This window comes from Geospiza fortis, unplaced genomic scaffold (genome assembly GCF_000277835.1).
Source record: "Geospiza fortis unplaced genomic scaffold, GeoFor_1.0 scaffold413, whole genome shotgun sequence".
Classification (NCBI taxonomy): Eukaryota; Metazoa; Chordata; class Aves; order Passeriformes; family Thraupidae; genus Geospiza; species Geospiza fortis.
This window is the reverse complement of record NW_005054386.1, coordinates 2,270,760-2,276,759: the sequence shown is the minus strand read 5'-3', so window position 1 is coordinate 2,276,759 and position 6,000 is coordinate 2,270,760. Positions and strand designations below refer to the sequence as shown.

Here is a 6,000-nt window from a genome sequence, read left to right as displayed (position 1 = left end):
AGTTACTCTTAGCAGAGGGGCTTCACACGGCAAATATATAAATCAGTTATTGCCAAGTATGGGAGGAAAAAAAAAGAAAATAAAAAAAGAAAAAGTGGCTTAGAAATTTCCTTTCCGGTCTGTGCTTATCGACATGAAACATGTGCTTCAGCAGTACCAGCTCGCACTGACACCGAGCACGGGCACGGGGAAGCTGCTGCCCACACCTGCACACCTGAGCTGCCCTGCAGAGATTTATTGCTTGGCTCTGAGGTATGGGATGTGCAGGTTAAACTGCAAGGGGTTCTAGTGAACTTGGACAAGCATCACATATGGAAATTAACGTTGGCACAATTAATTTTTGTTTGTTATAGTCTTAATGTTGCTAAGCTACAGAAAGAAATGGATCACACTGAGGAAGTCTACAAGTTGCTGACTGTTTGCACAGAATCTTTTAAATATTACACTAATCCTGTGCTATAGCTTAGCTTTTATTTAGTGTAAATAAAATGGGTTCTTTATGAAAAGCCACCATCTTAGTTTTAAAATATTCCTGTCTTTACATGTTATGAGAAGACTTGTACCTATAAATAGCAAAACAGCTTTGCTTAGATCAGCTGCTTCATCAGAGGAGTCCTTGGTCAGACATGTACAGGCAGGAATATGATCAACTCCTCTATACTGCCAAAGAACAATACATTTTTATTTAGGACTTGTACAAGCTTTCATTTATAGCTGTAAGGAATTTCACAAATAACACAGTCCAGGTTCAAACCCACAAATAAATACAATTGAACTATGTCATGTTAATAACATTGCATCCTAAGATGAAGTGCTTAACTTAACTCCCGCCATGAATTCCCAGGGCAGACATGGATTATTAGAGCTTGAAATACAGGTGAGTCCTTATGGTTTCATAGGCTGATGGAACAGCCAAAAGAAGAAGGGTGAAATCTTGACCTCAGGATGGAATTGAAGCCATCTATGAATGCTTCATTTCCTCTGCATCTCTCTCCCCCACTCTCCCACCTTAGCAGAGCTTTTGATACTTTAGTAAAACTAAAAAGGGGAGCTTGATTTTTGTTTTTTCTTTCTGCATTGACCATAAATTTAATTTTGATTTACGTGATGACCCAAGGTCATATTGAAGACTGAAAACATTTTAGGGAGGGAGTAAAGACAGACCTTTGATGTTTCCTTTTTTACCTAATCCTCATGTTTTGAACTCTTTATGGAATTATAACAAAGTCTTACTATAGAGAGCAGAAACTGTCATACAACAGTAAACCAGTTTCAGAGTTTAGAGTCGCAGTAAATGCATCAAATGTGTGAAGTACTTTTGTTGTTTATGCTTCTGAAAAAAGTAACATTAGAGCCTGAAAGCATAGTACGTGGTCTGAAAACCTCTTGCTGGTCTCCAGTCAAAATTTACAGCTCTCTTGCACTGCAGAGACCTGTGTCTTTGTATTTTTCTGTGGCCTCAGCTTATTTGGCAGGGCCTTACTTTAGAGGACAAGGAGTATTCTGAACAGTCACAGAAATTTCACCTGTGCTTTCTGAATGAGTTTCCTCATTGTCTTAGAACTGTTACAAAGTCTAATGAAATAGATATGGTGTTAAACTCTATAAAAGTGTCATTATCAGGCTTTAATTTTATATATTGCATCAAATATATGAGTTTCATTTCAGGGCACATTAGAGGAGATACTTAGGTGGTATCTCCTCCAGAAGTAATTAAAATTATACTTAATATTAAAATGCTGTATTAATTATTTCTGGGCAAGGTACTTCCTTCTAAAATGCATTCATTCTTTTTAGCAGTGGAAAGCAAGTACTCAGCAAATAAGGACTTCCAGTAAACTGAGTATTTATCATATAGCAAAGTATTACAAATCAATTATTTAAACCATTGTTATATTTTACTTCTATGAATATAATATCTTCCCAGGTGATTTATTTTGCAGATGCTTAGACATGCCATTCACTATCCCATGGGACCTGGACTCAGAAATCAATTTGTGGCTCTTAAATATTGGATAATTTTAATTTCCTAGAAGGAATAAGAACCCATATGTGCTAACAAATGCATAGGTGAAGAGTCCTTGATGCTAAGGATGCAAAAAAATCAGTCCATGGTTAGCACATGAGACAGTTCAGTCAGAGCCAGTAATGAACCCACTATACACATGGCGTGGTTTCAATTACAGCTTTATGTGAGTAGACGGCATGGTGCCAGAAACAAAAGATTGAAACAATTTAAATGCTTCTCTTCATGGTTCAGATACTTGAGCCTCCGTTTTCTGTTCCCTTATTAATGTTCACTTTTATCTGTGCAGAGCTCAGGCTTGGAAAATAGGAATTCACTGCCTGAATATGTAGAATGTCATCTTGTTAAAGGACGCTGTAGTATGATCTGGTAATATATCACTTAGTTAATTATTTGCTGTGTGATAGTTGCCTTCAAGGTTTATGTGCTCAAGGTCAAGAACTATATCTAGAAATTGCTAATTTGTCCCAGTCAAAATTAGAGAAGTTCTTCTAATAGACAGTTAGCAAAATAAAGGTCGTAGTCCCCTCTCCATATAATTACTTAGCAGTTAAATCACTTGCACCTCCAGCAGCGTCATCTCTTCCGCACCTCCACAACCTGAGGGAGGGAGGCAAGTCCTTGTGTCTGCAGGAAGCTGCGGTGTCTCTTGCTGTGGTTGGAGGGGTCTCAGTGCCCCACGCTCTCTGGGAAAGAAGAGCAGTCTCTGCTCGGGGCAGCCCTGGCTCTGCCCTGTCAGGCTGCCAGCCGCACGCTGCTGGTTTGGGTCAGGCCAGCAGCACCAGGGCTCCTGCTCCAGCAGGGCGCTGGGCAGGGCTGATGGCAGTGCCTGCTCTTGTAAGGTCTTTGCAGGCTCTGTGCCATGAGCTGTTAGCCTTTGCAGCATTGTGCCTCTGTGGGTCTCCAGGACACTGAGGTTGCAGAGCAAGTGTATTTTGGCAATGCCAAGCACTTCATGGAGGCTGTGCAGAGCCACCTGTCCTGGGCTGCCCAGCAAAGAGGGACCTGGTGGCATTCCACCTATGGACCTCTGTTCATCTCTATTACAGAGCTTGTGGCTCAGGAATGGAACGAGAATTAATCACTTTATTAAGTGCTCTGAGATGTTTTCTAAAGATTTTGAGCACACTTTTAATGGAGCCAAGGCTTCCTAATAGCCTCAATTTATTATTTTTTTTAAACAGGCTGTTTAGGCATAATAGATTTTCAGTTGTAAAGCTTATTAAAATGGAAGAATAATATAGTCAGGCTTCCAGTTGGCACTACATTAAGTTATTATTGTAATGATTAGGCAAAGTAAGAATTGTGGAGTATTTAGTACTTTTCTTCCAATGAAATCATTTAATGTAACTGAAGGTATGTAGCTGTGAGCAGGTTTGCCTTGATGTATAAGTTGGTAGTTGGTAAAGCTTATTTGCTTTGTACAGCTAAAGCAAATTAATAAAAAGATATCGGAAAGGTAATTATCTATTTGTCTACCTGTATTAGCATTTTAAAACAACTTGCTTTATAAAATAAGCTATGTTGATGCTTATTAAATCCAGTGATGCATATTTCCTTGAAAAAGATTGAATTCCATCCAACTGATTTTGTCAGTCACTCAGAGTTGTTTCTGTTTAATTGCCACCATTTTTTATAAAGGACTTCAGGACTTTCTAGGAGTCATTCCTTTTTGCCATTCCAACATGCAATCTCTTATCACTATTCACTGGTTTGTCTTCTCATCCAGGGAGTTTTGCCTGCCGCACATGATCTCTCTCACACAAACATCCGACATTCCTGAGCCAGCCTTCCTGGCTAGAATTCCTCTTAACTCCATATGAAATGGTTCCTGCTGCTAGAAAGTATTTGTTTTATAAAATACTTCCTTCCTTTCCCCCAAAACAGCAGTAAAATGTCATAAATGCTTGGATAAATATGGGTTTGGGGATGCAGTCCATTGTAAATGCTAATGCTGCCAAAAATAACATCTTTTTAATATCTGATTTCCATTTTATTAACCTTGCGAGTGTTCCTTGTCTTTAATATTGCTGTTCTTTTCTTTCTTCTTTTTTTGTAAGACCAGACCATAACCCGATACCTAATTTTTTTTCAGTCTTGATTTCTTGTTCTTTAGTTATCACAATTATTTATTCAAGTCATGGTGGTTGCTTCCTTGAGCTTATTGTCTCTGCTTTCTAAATTGACACCTACCATTGTTAAGTACTGCACCTTCAATTTGATATGCATTTTCATATTTTGAAATGGAGAATCAGGGTTCGAACTCTGGTTCATATTTGTAAATTTAAACTAGATCCAACTACTTTTTTCTTGTTCTGATATGTAAAATATAAAATAAGTCATTTAACTCTGTGGTCATTTTTTTCCATAAATAGTTTTGTCTTCTGGAAAAGGTTGAGAGTGAAAATATGTAAGTGAACTGACTTGTGGAGGTCCTTGTGGAATGTGAAATGTGTTTGGAATTAAGGCTTACACCTTCATACCAAACTTACATCTAAACTTTCTGCAGTAACCTTCCTTTCCCTGTATTTATCACAGTCAGGCAAAAAAGTTCTGCGTAAAACTCCTAATTCTCAGTTTATCTTTAACTTTGGGGAAAAAATTACTTTTACTTTATAAAAAGTGAAACATCAGTTTAATTTTTTTACTAGATATATCAAATTAAGATAAAATGGATTCATCTGTACTTCCTAAAACAAGAGAGGGAAATAACACAGAAACAAGTCTCTTTGTTCTGTGTGAAAGAGAATACTTAATCACACATCAGCACAGAATTAAAAAACATAGCAATACATGAAAGTATTCTTTTTTTCTTCACTGAACAAATTAATTGCCAGCAATGGAAAAGAACTACAAAGTGCTGTTTAAAAATAAAAAATACATATCTTAAATTTAATAAACAGGAGCTAGCACAGTTAAAATGAAGCTCCAAAAATCAACTAGCAACTGGCAATTGGTTTCGGGTCTCATCAGTTTGAAATACATATCAAACAACTTTATTGTAAAAGAAAATTTGAATGAGTAATTCTACATGCAGGATTTTCTGTGACAGACTTGGCACAAAAGCTGCTGTATAAAAGTCAAATGGACACTCTTCCAGCTTAATTCATTTCATAGCTGAAATCTGGCCAAATTGGAGGTCTTAAGCCAACTAATATTCCTTGTAACGTTCCTTACAATATTGTTGTGCTTTTGTAAAATAGGTAGGAATAATCTTCAGTATTTACGAGGAAGTAGCATTTGTCTATTGCTAGGAATGCTGACAAGTGTAGGAAGGGGATAAAGAGAAGAAATTATTACCCAGAGAGTGAGAAGGATGCAGGATAATTACCTCCTTATCCCCTTCCACTGACCTACAAGACAGTGGTATGTAGCATGAATATAAGGGATGTGAGTTTATCTTGCAACTGGAGGTCTCTGAGAAATTGCAACATTTATGCTGTATGGTTGTATCCTTCTGCCTTTTTTTAATGCCCTTAAACATGATATTCAAGGAATAATCACTGGAGTTAATTCTGTCCTGCAGATATATTCCATTCAAGTCTGCATGTAAAGAAATAGTGAGTTTGGTTTTTTAAGATTGCCAGTATAAAATATAAAATGTTTTCACAAAATGCAGGAATGTGGACAGGGTTGAAAAAGGTTCTTCAGGAAAAGAAAAGTCCTAAAAATTTCTGATGAACGTGTGGTTAGTACGTGCTTTACACTTCCAACTTTCCAATCTTGAGAGGAGAGGTTTGGCTGGGTCAGGGCTGGCCTTGGAAGGATCAAATGTAAAATAACCCAAGGGAGAGCAGGGAGTTGATCTGCAACTTATGGAGATGAAAATTAGAATTATCAAAACATTTTGGAACTTATCCTGATTTCTGTGTCTAACTGATTATATTGGGAGTAAGCTGTCAGTCATATTTGTCTTCTGGCTGTATTCAAATGTAGAGAACATTTTTCAATAACAATAATGTGTGAGGTGCACA

General features: G+C 37.3%; 1 protein-coding gene across 1 annotated transcript in view; it reads left to right on the top strand.

Annotated features, from left to right (window-relative positions):
- TENM2 (teneurin transmembrane protein 2) overlaps positions 1-6,000 on the top strand; it is a 613,414-nt gene that overhangs the window by 206,403 nt on the left and 401,011 nt on the right. The window lies entirely within an intron of this gene.